Below are 17,351 nucleotides of genomic sequence, written 5' to 3' on the forward strand. Positions count from 1 at the left end.
GCATATTAGAATGCTAATTACAGCATATTACAGTAGTTTTTAGTCTCACTAGATCCTTCAGAAATCAGAGTAATGGCTGCTAAAATATAAATTACATTTGAAAATACATTAAAACTAAATTATTTTCCAATTGTAATCACATGCGACAAAATTACTGGTTTTATTATCTTTTAAACAAATTAAATGCAGCCTTGGTACCCTTGGAGACTTCTTCCCAAAACCAAAGAAATCTCAATTATTTCAAACGTAGAGCTGTAGTGTAGCTCTATTCTAAAGACTTTAAGGATCATGTGGATCCCTTTGTTAACTCAAAGGACTTCTTTCCTGAAGTAAGGGAGAGCTGCTGGAGCTCAGGGGCTTCTGGACTTGAACCTCTGCCATCCCCTTGTCTCTGCTCTCTGTTTCAATGCCGTTCTCCGTGACAAAGCAGCCTTTTCTCGGCTCTTCACCAAAACAATGTGGATGGGGGAAAAACAAGGCAGTCATGTTGCCACTGCTCTTAAATTCCTCTCCTCGGCAAAAGTAATCAAAAATGCCTCCGTGCCAGAAGGGCGTAATGGTCTTCTGAAATTCAGCTGATACGAGTGAGCAAATGCGAAGGAAAACAATGCTGATGCAATGCCTGAAAGCAGCGGGCTGCTCGGTGAACTTCTCACGGGTTGTGAGTGATGCATATGTTCCATGTCTTACGAATAAAATATTTCTGCAGCGGCGAGGAGCTCAGGCTCTCTCACATCTGATTGAGATTACGAATGTGCACTTTTGTCGCTGACCTTTCCAGACATGCTCAAGATAATTTAATTCTTCAGTCTCAGAAATGTGTAAACAATGATGCAACATAATGGAGCAAATATTGCCAGTGCTAGATGAGTTATAACTGGATTCTTTCTTACTAGGCCAAATAATTGAATAAACAAATAAATCAATCCACCCCAGGTTTCTATGATGCTTTGATCCCAAGAATATGGCTTTGTTTAATCCCTCTAACTATCTATCTGTATCTATATCTGAATCTATATATCTGTATCTATCTATCTATCTATCTATCTATCTATCTATCTATCTATCTATATATATATATATAGACAATTATGAAGTTACAAAAAAGAAAACCCTGTCAAATTAGATACAACATTCTAGCTAAAGGGGGCTCTTTTGTAGTATAGGTGAACATAAACGTAACATTAGGTTGTTAAACACTATCAAAAACAAATTTCTGAGCAAAAATTGTGAAATTCGAATATAATTATTTATCGAATAATTAGAGCAGGACGAATATTTGAAGGTTCGACTATCCGTGCACACCCCTAAAGAAAACACCCGAAATCTCATGAAAATAACGTACAAACTGTATCGTAATCGTGCATTAAATGTATAAGGCCTATGAAATCGGTTAAATCTTTTTCCTAAAAAACAGTTTTATTTTTATTCTAATTTTTATAGAATCCTTTTTAATGGTTAAATTACATTTTATTAATCAAAAAGCACATCTAATTAATTAAAATCATACAACTTATACAATTTCAAATCGGTGTACTAAAAGTTTAACAAAAATTACATGTTTAGGGATCTATGAAATCTATGAAATTTTCTTTCACCATATGTTTTACTGTAACCAAATTCTGTGTTGTATTATGTCTGATTCTTTGTATGCATAAAAACAACTTAATTTCTTTCTTAAAACAGCCTTATGAAATGTTTTTTTCCCTCAGAAATTGTGTTGTGTATCTGGTCATCAAACGAAGGCATAAAACATTAATTTCATCTATCTTTAAATTATTGAAAATTCAACGTTATTTTTCTTTGCAAACAAAGGGGATTTACTATTGTTATTAAAACATGGTAGAAATGTTGTGATCGTTATTAATATGATTATTGCATCCTTGCTTAAATTATTAGTGACCCCACACTTTTTATCTAAGGTATGATCTCAAAGCACATGAAGAAGAACTAATTTATATAATTAAAAAAACACCGCATTTTTACTCAAACTCAATTTTGAACCAGTAGCAATTTTGAAGCAGCCGATGTTCTTCTAATATCAATGGATTCATTAAGGAACTGAATCGCTTGTTATTAAGATAATGTAAAAATGCTGGCTGGATACACATACAACAGTGGAAAACCCCTGTCCCCCACCACACCTTAGGCCTGATGAAACCAATTCTTCACTGATGCCTACATACAGTCAAGCAAACATAAAGAAGGGAAAAAAGGCATCAGCTGCCTGAAGGGAAAGCAAAACAACGTCATAGCTCTGTCAAAGCATGACCTAATGACATTTCATCAGTCTTCCATTTGCAAAGACTGATGCATTCAATTTTTAATTCCTTTTCACATACACGAAAACATGTTCAGACAGGAGAGAGACAAATACTAGCCTTCCAAGACAGTAAGTGAAGAGTGGAAGCCCAGCCTTGAGTCCTGATGTTTGAGTCGGTTTACCTGTCAGTTTTGACAAGAGTGCCAAACTCCAACTAAAAACTCTGCCGAAAACACTCCATGATGCTAGGAAGGTGCATGTGATCTCCAGGACACGGCTAAACTGCTTTACTGCTTTAAACACAGGAAAGCATATTGACGAACCTTGTGATAATTATAACTGTCAAAGGTTTGAATAAATGTTTTAATTCCATTACAATAGGGAAGTCCACACTACAATTATAATGACAACAACATAAAAGGAAGAATGAGTCACTTTCAGAATGAGTTTTTCCAGCTGATAAACATTAAAAACACTGGCAGCTAATCAGAATCTACCTGACTTTAAAGAGCTTGAGCATTTAAAGCAGCAGATGGCATAATTGCAACAAGCACCCATAATAAACGGTATGTTGTTGTGCAATGTTGGGGATGCTTAAATAGTTATCGTTCTTTGTGAGAATGGGCTTTAAGGCAACTGCACTGTTTTTCTATTTGAACGGTTTTTTTTTTTTTTTTTATTACATTACTTATTTTCATTAGTAGCAATCAAAGTCAGTTTGTTAGGTTTATTGTTAATTTAGAAAAATAAGTGATTTGTTTATTGATAATTTAGAAAAATAAGTGATTTGAATACATATATAAACAACACACACATACACATATATATATATATATATATATATATATATATATATATAAAATATATATATATAAAAATTTAATATAAAAAAAGATATAGTATTTATTACATTGAAATACATTTTTATATCAGTGCATCATTACGTATTGTTATGCAAATTTTTTAAAATATTTATGCAAACGGCAAAGATAAAAATATAAAATTTACAAAATCCATAAAAAAAAATTAAAATAAAAAAGGTTACTTGAGTTTTTAGACTGCAATGTGCAAAATCTATGAAAGACATTAAAAAAAAGAAGTCATGTGACTGCCTCAAATCATGAGAATGAACAATCTGTTCAGAGAAGTAATATATTTGAACAAATATTATTGCATGCATCTCAGTTGTTTCTCTGTGATTTGCAGAATTCTTATAAACAGAAGTTCTCATTCATGTCTATAGCACAAATTGTGCAGGGTGAGTTATGTGCTAACATTAAATATTCAGAGTTAGACATTTTGAAAAACCATAATCCCCATGTATGAGCAATAGCACCGCAGCAAACAGCACTAATGAGTCATTGTTATACCTGGCTCTGGTGAATGAGGTTCATTCATTTATCAGGTCGGATGTTAAACACAGAGATTTGAGATTGTTTAGCCGGCATCAGTGATGATTACAGATGCTGTGGCAAAAGCACTGGCGTCAGAAGAGCCCACCTGCAGAGGCACCGCTGCACAGTTCACGCCTGCCGGATTACAGGATCACGCACAGATTAAAGCTCCAACGCGTTTTCACAATCAGACTACGCTGAGAAACCATGAGCAAGCAGGTGTGCTGGAAACGTTGCAGCTTTTTCAGCTCGGTGCATTTGATACTATATTGTTCTCTGGTGTTTGCTGTTTACAGGCTTGGAAAAAAGACGCTCTGGCATCCAGGCGTTTCCACCGCTGCCAGAGGAGCAAAGCCTTCCTGGAGCCCGGCCAAAGACAAGTGTGACCAGATCAGAGAACGCAAGAGGATGCCAACACAGCTACATGCTCACACTCCTCACAATACAGGTGTCAACTCATCGGCAAGAAACACTAAATCCCATTAACTTGCAGGTTTGTTTTGATTTGTTTCCGCCGACTGAAACAAGGTTGGGATGTGGCTGTCTGTAAAGAGCCTTAAAATTTCAGATGACAATCGTGGCCATTTTACCAGACCCCAGACTACAAGCAGCAGCTTATAAAAATTCAGAGCAAGAGCCGTCAGTTGTTTTTCCTTCCAAATGCTGTCCATCTGTCAGAAATTGCGCAGGCCTCCTTAAGACAAATTTAACCCAGAATGGGCTGGTTACTGAGAAACTTTCCTGATCTCTCCAAATGAACTCAATCTGCAAGCTTGTTGGAGTGGGGAAGGAAAAAACTTGACCAGATGGCACAATTTAAGAGGATCTTATATGGAAAAGTTAATACGTCTCAGACATGAAAGTGGGTTTAAGCAATTTCATCAAGAAATGTTAAATAGCAACAAATATTTTGCACAGTATTAAAGGGATGGTTCAGCCAAGAATTAATCTGTCATCTACTCTTCCTCATGTCATTCCAAACCTGTATGACTTCCTTTCTTTCAAAAGATATTTCACATTTTTCAATAGTCCCCCCCCCCCCCATCACTGAAGGTCGATGATCTCAAAACAACAATAAAAGCCACTGACTTTCTTTGTATGAGGAGAAAATAAAATAACCAAAACATGTTTAAAAATGTGTTCTTTTATTTTCCACAGAAGAAAGAATTTGTATGTTTATGGTTCTCTCTGTTGTCAGTTAATGGTGACATGACATGCAAATTAAAATAGATATAATAGTGTTAGTAAGTAGGGTTGAGTATCGTTTGGGTTTTTTATGATCCAGGTACCAAATCGATACTTTAAAAACATGTTTTTCAATGCATTTAACTACTTTTATTTTTAAAATAGTCCATGTGACATCTGTGGTTAAACCTTGCATCAAGGTGCTCTCATTAACGCACATCAAAGACGGAGGAGAAGAAATTGTCGAATAATGTCATTACCATATTTTCCGGACTATAAGTCGCAGTTTTTCTCATAGTTTGCCTGGTCCTGCGACTTATAGTCAGGTGCGACTTATTTATCAAAATTAATTTGACATGAACCAAGAGAAATAAACTAGGACAAATGAACCAAGAGAAAACATTACCGTTTACAGCCGCGAGAGGGCACTAAATGCTGCTCAGTTCACCTGTAGCCTACACTGAGCAGCATAGAGCGCCCTCTCACAGCTGTAGACGGTAATGTTTTCTCTTGGTTCTTGGTTCTAAATAAATGCGACTTACAGTCCAGTGCGACTTATACATGTTTTTTTCCTCATCATGACGTATTTTTGGACTGATGCGACTTGATACTCAGGTGCGACTTATAGTCTGAAAAATACAGCAAATTTTTTTTTTTTGTGCACAAAAATTATTCGTCTTCTTATATAAAATTATTATGGAACACTGATGTCACATGGACTATTTAATCAACATCCTTACTACCTTTCTGGGCCCTGAACGTTGTAGTTACATTGTGTTCAGAAAGCTCTCAGATTTCATCAAATATATCTTAATTCGTGTTCCAAAGATGAACAAAGGTCTTAAGAGTTTGAACCTTTGAAAGGGTGTTTTACTTATTAAAATAATTTTGAATTAAAATTTTTGTGTGAACTGTCCCTTTAAACTAAAACCAATAAAAGATAAAAGGGTGACATTCCTTATTTGTTAGATTAGATCTTGACCCAAGTTTGTTTATTTCCATCTAAGGGGGCTGTGTGGACTGCATGTGGATCTGACCTCCAGGCACCATCATAGCAACATGGGCACCCACTAATGAAGCGGAGTGTCTCAGGCATGCCAAAAGATAAGCAGCCAGCTGCTGATGTACCCCTGCTCGGATGACGAGAAACCTATACTGGGGTGAAGCGAACACAAACACTGGCATGTTGAAGGAGAGGTGAAGCGACAGCTTGCTCGGTGTTACGTTCCAGCAGGAAGAGTGCAGGGGGAGATCGCGCCAGGCAAAATTTTTGCCAACGCCCTGGTGAAGAAGACAAATTGTTATGCAGTGGCCCGATCTGGCACGCTCCACCTGGAGATTAATTACTCTTCCCTGCACGTCCAACAGAATCAGTGGAGGGGGCATAGGACAGGTGGGGCGCACTCTGCAGGACCGTCCCCTTAACTCCTTGAACAGGATGACAAGATACATGAAATCCAACCATGTACCTGGATGTATAAAGCAAGCCTGTGGAAAACTATAGCACTACAGCTGGTGAAATGCTTAGTAATAGCTAAGTGAGGGAGGAAAGCGTGATTTAAGGGTGTCTGCGAGAACTCATTTCAGGGCGGAGCGATAATTTGTATTTGTGGGAGGACAGATAATGAAGTTTTTCAAAACCCGAGCCAGGATTTGAACACACTCGAGTGCTCTTCTGGGGCCTCCACAAATCACTCAGCCTCTGATTGGTGTTTTTCGCATCTCATTTTCTAAGTTCCACCACCCCAATGTCACTAGGGTTGAATGAGGCAACATTAGCACATAACGCACGGGAACTGACAGCTATTGTGCATTACTTTCTCTCTGATTGGATCAGGCTTTACCAATGAAAAGCCATCCTTTCTGTGATATACTACAGATTAGACTGGAAAGATTAGTCTGACCCCACAATTACACTCACGTTTAATGGATCCTAAAAGACTGTAGGACCTTTTAATGATAAGAGGGCTTATGAAAAGAAAATGAAGGATAATTCCAGGACTCAGAGGAAACATAAATGCCTTTACCTCGCCTCCCTTCAACATTAAAAGATTAGCAGTGGAAAAACAGCTGGTTGAGTTTCTGCTAAGTGTCCATTATTTTGATAATACCGCCGTAGCAGAGCAATAGAGTTAATTGCTTGTATAACATGCATCTGAAACGTATCAGCATTAGATTTAGAGAGAATCCCAGACGTTTCAATGCCAGTGCCATTAGGCGTGATTGCATTACAGAACCACCGGCGAGCTTCTCGGCTGTTGGCGCTGTTGTGATGTTGCACAGTAACGGTGACGCTGCAGTGTAGCGAATGGCATTATGGTGCAGACTTCCCGCAGTGCACACGAGAGTAGAAAATTAATATTTCATGAAAGGAATTCTTTGTGGTTCTAAATAGGTGTTTAAATGCAACCAAATAATCTGTTAGTTACTGGCTCAATAGGACTGAGATTTATCTGAATGTAATTTCATTTGGACTGGTAGGGGTTGTATTGACCTGAAATTATCTGCTCAACAGGAAAAGAATTTAGGCATATAAATGCTTGATTCTGAGTCTAAGATCATTTAATAAATGTTTGTTAAAAAAAGCTCTTCTGACATATACATTAGCTTTCTCTTTAGATGTCATCAGGAGAAAAACGATTATACTCATATTAGCTCTGGTCTAGAAAAATTCAAACTGACAACACATAAAAAATAAAGCATTTCACAGAGCCCTATTATTGTAAAAATGTAATAAATTATCCAAGTTATGAATTCTATTCATTACACATGCTTTCTAATTATTAAAATGTAATTAAACCATTAAACATTATGCAGGAAAACAATGGAATGGGAAATGGAAAACACAGAATTTTGGAAATTAATAAAGCATTTCATAGGGCGTTTAAAAATTTGAAAGTCTTTTTTTTTTTTTTTTTTTCATAGGGCCCTGTAAAGTCAAAAATGTATTTAAGGCATAAACAAACACCTACAATATTTGATATTTTACAGTCCATGCAATTTCACAATATTCCTGATAAGTTAAATGAACAGAAAATCCCTAAAAAGGCTGATAACAAGCAGGCCTGCCACAGCAAATGAAACGAAACAGGCAGTTCAAGGGCAGTGGCTGAACATTCAGATTACCGCAGTCATTAAAACTTTTGCTTTTGCACTCAGCAGAAACTCAACCAACTTTCAGTCAATGACCCAAAGCGCACTTACACTTCACATGAACAGAAACCAGCACCATCTTGACTCACTTGTCAACAAATATAAAAAAGAAGAGAAGTGATAAAGGATGTACTCTGGAGCCTGTTCAATACATTATCTGTCACCGGCTCAAACTTCAAGCTTCACTGAATGAGCCTTGGCAAGGAGTCGCTCTTTATACGAAGCTGCCTTTAATTACTGAAGAGCAGTTAGGCTAATTCATGTGTGCACTTCATGTCAACTAATCAACCATGAGACATTTGAGCATTGATCAAACATGGGAGGAAAGCACAGGCTCTTATGTTATGCAACAAATTAGATTTTTTTTTAATATTCCTGGCCTCCATCATTCAGGAAATGGGCGAGAACATACAAACAACTTGACCTTTACATTTTCGGAAGAAAAGGGCAGCGGAAAAAGTTGTCTCCATGTTGCTTACTGGTCTTTTAAGTATGGAATTTGTCTCCCATTTGCTAGGTAGTAATCAGAAGTCTGAGAAGAGAATCCCAAACATTTAAATAAAATCTAGTTTATCATTTGCGATGTCCGGTTGAGCATTTGATTTATAATTTGAGCATCTGATTCATGATTTGAGCATTGACTTTTATATTCAATTATGACAGGTTTATACTGGGTTGATGATGAAAATTAAAAATCAAATCCGAATGAGGAAATGAAATATGGTTTGAGCATTTGATTTTTAATTTGTGCGGCCATTTTGAGAGTTTGATTTATTATTTAATATTTTAACCATTTGATTTATCATTTGAACAGTTGTTTTGAGACTTTGATTTATTATTTGATCTTTTTAAGCATTTTCATTCTAATTATGTTAGGAAAAAACTTCCATAGTTACTACACAGAGCCGTTTGTTAACTGAGAAGATGTGCAAATAAACGCTGAAAATGAAGTGGATTTGCGCATCTTCCCAGTTAACAATGGCTCCTTGTAGTAACAGCTGCTCGAAGTGAAATCACGCACCTGAGGGAATTTACCGCTGATTACAAAACCGGCTTTACTGACGAGATGCGCATTAACGATCGGCCGATCCTGATCGGAGCAGCCCTAATCAAAAGCAAGACAAATGTAGCCCCCATTTTCATATTCAGCTGGTGCTGCTGCTTTTGACTGCGATGGGCTTTAGGCAGCGTGGGGTCTCTTGCTCCATGTCTGTCGCAGCAAACCCATACCAGTTCCAAACAACAGATGATTTTATTCCTTTCTTGGGAACAAACTTCCAACTCTCACCGGTAGCTATGTTGTCGCTTGCTGTTTCGTGTGTGCTATGATGTTGTTGTTGTCGCTTGCCATACTGCCATGTGAAACTAGCGCTACGGAAGCTCCGGGGAGCCAAAAATGCGCCATTACACAAAAACTCGATTTACTTATTTTTTTAATCGCCTGTAACAAAAAATTAGAATTCATTCAATCGATTTTTCGCCCAGGCCTATGCCTTATTGTATTTTATCTGTAAAGCCCCTTTCACACTGCCATTCCGGCAAATACAGGGGTAAAGTGTTCCTGCAATTGGTCCCTGGTCGCTAGATTTGGCACTTTAACACTGCCAGTGATGACCCGGTATATGTGCGTGCTTTCACACACAGCCCTTGAAGATCCCGTAACCACACGTGACATCAGCGCATGACGTGTAATGTATGAGTCGACAACGCTAGGCACTTTATACTTTCACTGAAGCAAGCAAACGGTCTCGGCGTCAGCGCGGAAAGTGAGTAACTAACTGATCTCTGCTTCATTACAGTTTGCACATATGTTTTCGTCGCGAATGTTGATCTTCCTTCAAAACAGTCGGTAAAAGAGTCACACGATAACGCGCGTCATCACTTCGACACGGAATTAGATCTGGCTTTTGTTCACACAGCGCTTGTCCCGGGTCGAAACCCCCAATGTTACTAGGTCCCCGACCCGGGTTCAATTCGGTAATCAATTCCGGGACGTGGTTGCTTTCACACAGAAGGCGACCCGGCAATGTTCCGGAAATATTGCGGGTTCGACGTGCAGTGTGAAAGGGGCTTATTACATCAACTTCCTGGAACAACAAACACTTGACCTTATCTAGAGGTCCATATCCGGTGGTGGAAGACATGAAGTAAATTAACATGGAAATGATGATACATTACCAAATTTCTCAAGAATAGCTGATCATCTGTACATGGCTATAATGTAATGCACTTCCCATGACATGGTACAAATTGTCACTTATTCAGAAAGTGTTTTGACAAAATTAATGGTCTAGATATAGTAATTATTTTTTGTTCATTTATTACCCTTACCTGAAATCTAATCTCACTCAAGCACTAGTTGAATTTATGGAATAGCAAATTATAGGATTCAAAGACTTTGTCCTCAAACTACACCTACGAGAAAAGAACAGTCAAAATGACTCACATCAACATGAATGCTTAAAAAGAGTTCTCCAGGAAAACTGAGAAAGCATACAATGACCACAGAGTGTCAAACTCCAAAGAGCAAAAAAAAAAAAGGTTTTAATATGTGCAATGTAACTTTAATTTTATGCCATATAAATTTGGTCTAATGAAACCACCAATAATTATTCGCACTGGAAAATCTCTGAGAAAATTGGAGGAACTAATAACTGATAATAACTAATAACTAATTTTGTGTTTAACAATAGGTAGGCCAACCAAAATGGCACTGACAACAAAAAATAATATATTAAACAATAGCAATTTATGTGTGATACATATTGTGCATCCCTAATCATGAGACTTCAGAAGGCATATGGAAAAACTTCCATAGCATGGAAAAGCTAGGAAACAGCTGGGATTTTAGAAGGTCATAAAGGTTAGGAACAACATATGGGGAAATAGACCAAATTAAATGTTGGGTCAAACTATGATTTTTAAATCATACTTTTTGAAATCCAGTGATCACTGGGATATTTTAATCAAATCAAATGCTCCCATGCAATTGGGGATATTACTAAAATTCATAATTATTTCAAAACCAAACACGTGATATCATTATGCAAAATCCCCAATCACTAGTAATTTGAAAGCTTTATTGTAATGTCAGTAAACAGCGACTATAGGGATTCAAAACAATTTCCATTATCAGTTACGTAAATCCACTTTTCCTAATGTTTTATCTATCAAAACCACTGCTATTCAGAGAAAGAGAGAAGAAAGCTAAGCTATTGATGTGCTGCAGGAGTAAAATCGAGCTCTAAGCGCACTCCACTTCCCAGTGCTCTGCTTAATTTGCCTGATTGCTCGTGGCAGACCACCCCCCTGGCTCTATCCAGTCATGAGAGGTGAGCCCATGGCACTGCACAGCGAGAGCTCAAGAGCATTAGATGCGCTACAGACTGCAGTATCACCCGGGCCCAATCCGCTAGTAAAAGGGGGTTTTAACTTGAGGGGAAAAGATCAGAATATCCGCACTTGGAATGCTGTAGGCGTTATTGCTGTTTGCACAAATATACCAACCTCATATGAAAATCATCTGCTGCTAGCCTCAATCTGCATAAACATTTAGCCTTGGGTTACAAAATCATCGCTGTTTTAAAAAAAATCATAAAAAAAGGTTTAAACTTGTCTCTCAATTTCTTTAAATGAAAAAGCAAAAATCTGAATTAGAGAGAGGCATTTACAATAAAGGGAAGGGATTTTTTTTTTTAATATTTAATTACTTTAATTATAGAATATTGAATAGGTTGCGTGATTATTGTTTTTAAAAATGTCTCTATTTTCCGTGCTTATGCAGTGGTGTAAGCAGAGAGTGGCGCTTCCAATAACACACTTAAAATATGTCTAAGACAACAGAATGACATATTGGAACAATATCAAATAAGAGTTCTGTGCAGACCACAAACACCCCGACTGGGTTAGAGGTGTGACTGAGTTTGTATTCAGAAAGACACGGAAAACAAATAACGTGTTCTACAGAGCCCCTAAAGGGACATGGTTAGCTGCTTGCTAGCGGTAGCCTGTTACATTATAGTACATAAGATTTTACCACATGAACAGAGTAAGGAAAGATGACTGATAGGATGATGGTGAATGATTTGCAGATCCTAAGCACCGCTGACAAACATCTTGTAAAATGTGTGGGAAGTACTGCTAATGCTGGGTACACACCAAAAAATAATCAGGCTGATTTTGGACTGATTTTCCCCCTTCTGACTATCCTAGCTATGTCCCGATTATCTTGATGGTTCTACAGATTATCTTATCAGACGTTCCCTTGATGTGAGGTGTGTAAAGAGTGCCCGAACCTGATCGTAAGAACGTCGGAGCCGCCCCGATCGTGAATCGTAAATATTCAACATGTTTAATATTTACGATCAGAAATCCTGTGTAGGGGGACAAATGCGAGGACGAATGCGTGCACGCTCTGGAGATTATCACGTGAAACGAAACAATATCCAGTCAGAAAGGGAATGATCATGTTCTTAAAGAGTGATGTAAGATCTGATAACAATTATTTAAAGTTTATTTAATAAGCCAATTTCAAAGAGATAACTGAGAACAACAATTATAAAAAAAAAACATATCTGAATCATATCTTTTGAATTTTCTGTGAAAATCATTCCAAACACTATCATTGTCACAGTCGAGACTCTCGTTGAAAATCTCTTTGTGTATGGTGTGCTGTCTTTGTCAGATCATGGGACACCACACACTAGGGCTGCACAATATTGGGAAAAAATGACATTGCAATATTTTATTTTTCTGCGATATAAATTGCGATATGTAATCTAATTGATTTTTTTCTTACAAACAAAAATGGGGGTCACTTGCTCGCTCTCTCTCGCGAGCACGCACGCGCTCTCTGCCCTGTTAAACTGACAGGACTTAAAAATGCATGAACACATGAAACACATGCATGAACACATGCAAATGATAAACTTTCACTATATAATGGTTAAACTGTGCAATTAATCCACGAATCACATTTGTCAAGGTCCGGGGAGCAGCTGGCCCGTACAGTTAATGAATAACGGATCAACTATGACAGCCTACATCGCACATCCTGCGATGTGACGATCGTGGATTCGTACACTGCGATATCGATGCTTAAACGACACATCGTGCAGCCCTACCACACACTATAGGAGCAAAACGATTAAATCTAGGATTTTTTAATCCTCATGTTTGTGGTCGATCACATCTTGAAAATCTTATAATAGGTAAAAAATATTTTGGTGTGAACCCAGAATAACCAAGAACTTCTATGTACATGTGATCACAAATCTCGAAGGTCAAATTTAAAAAACAAGCACGTGTTCATAAGTAATTTCAATGCCCCGCAAATTAAAAACAGCTCCCTGATGCCCACAGTTTATATACAGTATAAATACCCAACGATATAATTGCGACAGAAAATATTGAAGTATATTTTCCCTTTAGGGATTTCATTTTTATAAAAATTTTTATGGAAATGTCCTAGCTTTATGAGCAGTTGATTTGTGTTAATCGACAGACTCTTATCTTGATAAGTGCCGTTATTCAGTTATGTATATTATATCAATGTTTCAAAACATTACAATCATTATATGGTATGAGTTAAGCTAGCCTATCTTCTGAATCAAACAGTTTATCATACAAATTGAAAGTGTGAATCCCATCTCGATCCCTCACTCTCTTTCTCTCGAGGGAGGGGTGTGATTTTTGAATAATAATAAAATAATACCCAGTGATTTGCTGCTCAAGAGTTTGCTAACGCTTCTTCAGCGAAGTGTGAATTCACTTCAGCAATATAACAACCAACAGCGGAGACGCATCATATACAACATAATCGTCACTTCCCTACAGGTACAGTCTACTAACAAGGTAACAGCGCCAACTACTGGCCGACATACGTAATCAGCATTTTTTGGCAGTTTTCGCGGATAAGGGTAAACGCAAATGATTTTGCAAACGTTGTGTATACGTGAAACTTTTTTAAAATGCTTTTTAAAAAAGTTTTTGAATTTAGGCTGCACGATTAATTGCATGCGATTGTCATTCGTGTCTCGTCAGTAATTAATCGTGCAGCCCTATTTTGACTACATTGTTGTCATGTAAATATAGACCAAGTTCACCACTCTCAGCCCTTCGCTGTTAGCCAGAGGCCGTCTGAAATTTTCTTTTATTGACTCGAGGTCATACTCTGGTTCTCTCTGCATTGCCGGCAAGGTCTTTTTTTCTCGCTTTAATGAAAAACTCAATTTGATATTTATCTTGCTGCACACAGAGCCACACAAATTGTGAGCCACCTATTTCCATGCCCCCGGTTTCCGTCTGACTCCGTCATTCACATTCAAACCAGAGATAAATACCTGCATAAGCACAGACATTCAACGTCTCTGGCTATTCAGCGGGGAGGATCAGAATGCCCATCATTTCTCATTATTAAATCTCCTAACCTTTCCATTCAGATGCAGCTTTTCAACTAGCAAAACAAGAGCATCTCACCCTAATCCCACAGACAAACCACTCTGCTGCCCTAACATGTTTTGCTGTGCACTTAAAGATATTCCATCCGCAACCACTGCACTGATTTCCCACAAAGCTGTTTTTCAGCGCCTACGGCCAATATTTCCCAAATACCCTGCTCAGACAGAAAGTCAGCGTACACCAGCTAAATAAGCCTGTGCAAAAATATTTGACCAGTGTTGTTTATCTGGTGGGCTTGCAATTTGCTTTGACCAGAGCGGCTAAATTTCGACACATGAAGGTTAATCTAAATCTCAATGAGAGACCTTAAGACTCCAATTACTTCATCAGCACTATAAAGTATTTATGAGCTCCCTAATACATAAAAGGCTTAAATAAAGCCACAAATCTAATTATAAACTATAAAGCACATTCTTTTTTTTACAACCAAACACTGATTTGTTTGTGGAGGTCACAACAATGTCTACTGATCAGGATGTGTGACAATATTAAGTGAATTCTGTTATAGTGTTGTTTATTCTGCTTAAGCACTGATTTGGGTTGCACATACATGACATTTTAATTTTACTAACTTGCTTTACAAAAACATAACCTTTAGATTTGAGTCAGTACCAGACTGTTGTCCTTTACAGTTGCAAACTGTGCATTTAAAAGATTTGACGAAAGAAATACAGTAATATTCACAACGTGTTACCCACACAACTATTTCAACAACAAATGCCATTGGAAATACATTCGTAATATTATTAACGCAATGTTAACAATACCACTAAAAAGAGAAAGAAACAGATACCGACCTGTAATCGTTCAAACACCCACACAACTTCCCAAATAATCCAATTCAAACGCAGTAGAAAATGGATTTAATACAGTCCAAACTTCTTTCTCTTCTCTGGCTTGTTAGCTTGCTAACAGCTAGTCGACCCGATTTAGATTCAGTACGGCGGCTAATGTCGACTTGTGTTGAGGTGGACGGATAAAACTCATAAAAATCATATAAAAGCCCATTTCCAGCGCTGTGTTATGTTCACAAACGCTTTTAGAAAATATTGGGCCAATGTAACGTTAGATGTTCATACAACACAAACTAGGTCCAGAGCAGTAGCAGACTGGCTAAGCTATGCTAAACTGTGGAGAAGGTAAATGAGGTTCATGATGATCCACAGAGACTTTGAGCTGTTTCAAAAACCTAGTGAGGTGCCTACCTAGACAGCTTTTTGGGAATCGCTCGATCACGCCCAAAAATGCTGTCTACATAGACAGCTGGCTATGTTTTGAAACAGTCTTTGGAGCTGCTGTTCTTCTGTTAAGACGGAGACACAGAACCCAGCTTGCTACTCATTCCAACTAAACACTATAGCCATTAACGTTATTTCTGCGAGGTTACAATAATTCGGCTACCTCCAGGGCGTGTGCCAACCTAGACAAAACCTAGACCTACTGACGTCTTTTCCCCCCACAAAATTCGTTTAGTTTACACATTAGCAAGTTAGCTGATCCAGAATTCAAATATCCACTCACCAAGTTAATATCAGTGAGACAGTCTTCAATCCAGAAATATGAATGCACGTGAGCATCGGAGGTATTCAGCCTGATGATGCAAACCTTCTGCTCAAGGGAGAATCGAGAGTCCCGGTCCGAGTACAGAGTAAGCTGCGCGTCTCTGCTGGGCTGAACCAGACCCAAAGGAACTCGAGCCTGACTGTCCCTCTCGCACACACTGGACTGGACTCCTCTTCTCCACTGGCTAGTGCTCACTCCGAGGCTGCAGCGCACGCCGTCGCCGCTAGTGGACAGCAACGTATCAGCATATAATCAAACATAAACTCTATGATGGTTATTAGCACTGATCAGCGTCCTCCGCATTGATGGATAATTAATGGACATAGTTCAGTTTGTGTGTATTTTATGTAATAGGTATTTTGTGCAAACCATATCAAAATATAGGTAGATAGATAGATAGATAGATAGATAGATAGATAGATAGATAGATAGATAGATAGATAGATATAGATAGATAGATAGATAGATAGATAGATAGATAGATAGATAGATTTTTGATTTTTGAATTCAAACCAATTAAAATAAATTCACAAAAAACTACTACATAAATAAGCATTAGGCTTATTAATAAAAATATTTTTAAGAAAAAATAAAGGGGAATAAAAATCTTTGTTGAATCCAGTCGAATGCCTTTTATAGCACCATTTTAAATTCAGTATTTGCTTGCATTTACTGTGAGTAATTATGCGAGTATTATTAAGCAAGATTGTAGGTCTAAGTTTTATACATAAAACATATGTTTAATTTAAACTGCATTCCTGCAAAGATTCCAGTCAGCATAATCAAAGTTTTTTTGTCATGTTGAGCTTTTAAAGTAGGCAATTATTTGCAAAAGTACTCATGACCTTATGATCGATAAAATATATCAAAATGAAGGGAAAAATTAATAGAAACTTATATAAAATTATAACCAATAATAATAGGCATAACAATTAAAAGTTACATGACATACGGCCAGAATTCGTGCTCTGCATTTAACCCAACCAAAGTGCACACACACAGCAGTGGACACACACACACCGTGAACAGCCATTTATGCTGCAGCACCCAGGGAGCAGTTGGGGGTTAAGTGCCTTGCTCAAGGGCACTTAAGTTGTGGTATTGCTGGCCCGAGACTAAAACCCACAACCCTAAGGTTAGGAGTCATACTCTCTAACCACTAGGCCATGACTTCCTTTTAAAATTAAAATAATATACAAAAATTATGGGTAAAAGACGATCAGTTAATGGACTATCAAGACTGCAGGATTGATTAAATGTTTTCTTTTAGGCCTATTTTATATTATGCACTTTATGTAACATTTATTCATGATAAATTTAATTTCATTGAATGC

General features: G+C 37.6%; 1 protein-coding gene across 2 annotated transcripts in view; it reads right to left on the bottom strand.

The window, feature by feature from the left end:
• ndst1b (N-deacetylase/N-sulfotransferase (heparan glucosaminyl) 1b) overlaps nucleotides 1-16,242 on the bottom strand; it is a 103,950-nt gene extending 87,708 nt beyond the window's left edge. The window contains exon 1 of one of the 2 annotated variants that reach the window (XM_052587484.1): nucleotides 15,976-16,242. The gene's annotated coding sequence lies outside the window, so the exon portion shown is untranslated. Of the gene's footprint in view, nucleotides 1-15,251; nucleotides 15,814-15,975 lie in introns of those variants that run through there. The other variant, XM_052587485.1, reaches the window with a different exon arrangement.
• Between the last annotated feature and the right edge of the window lie 1,109 nt (nucleotides 16,243-17,351).

This window comes from Carassius gibelio, chromosome B21 (assembly GCF_023724105.1).
Source record: "Carassius gibelio isolate Cgi1373 ecotype wild population from Czech Republic chromosome B21, carGib1.2-hapl.c, whole genome shotgun sequence".
Taxonomy (NCBI): domain Eukaryota; kingdom Metazoa; phylum Chordata; class Actinopteri; order Cypriniformes; family Cyprinidae; genus Carassius; species Carassius gibelio.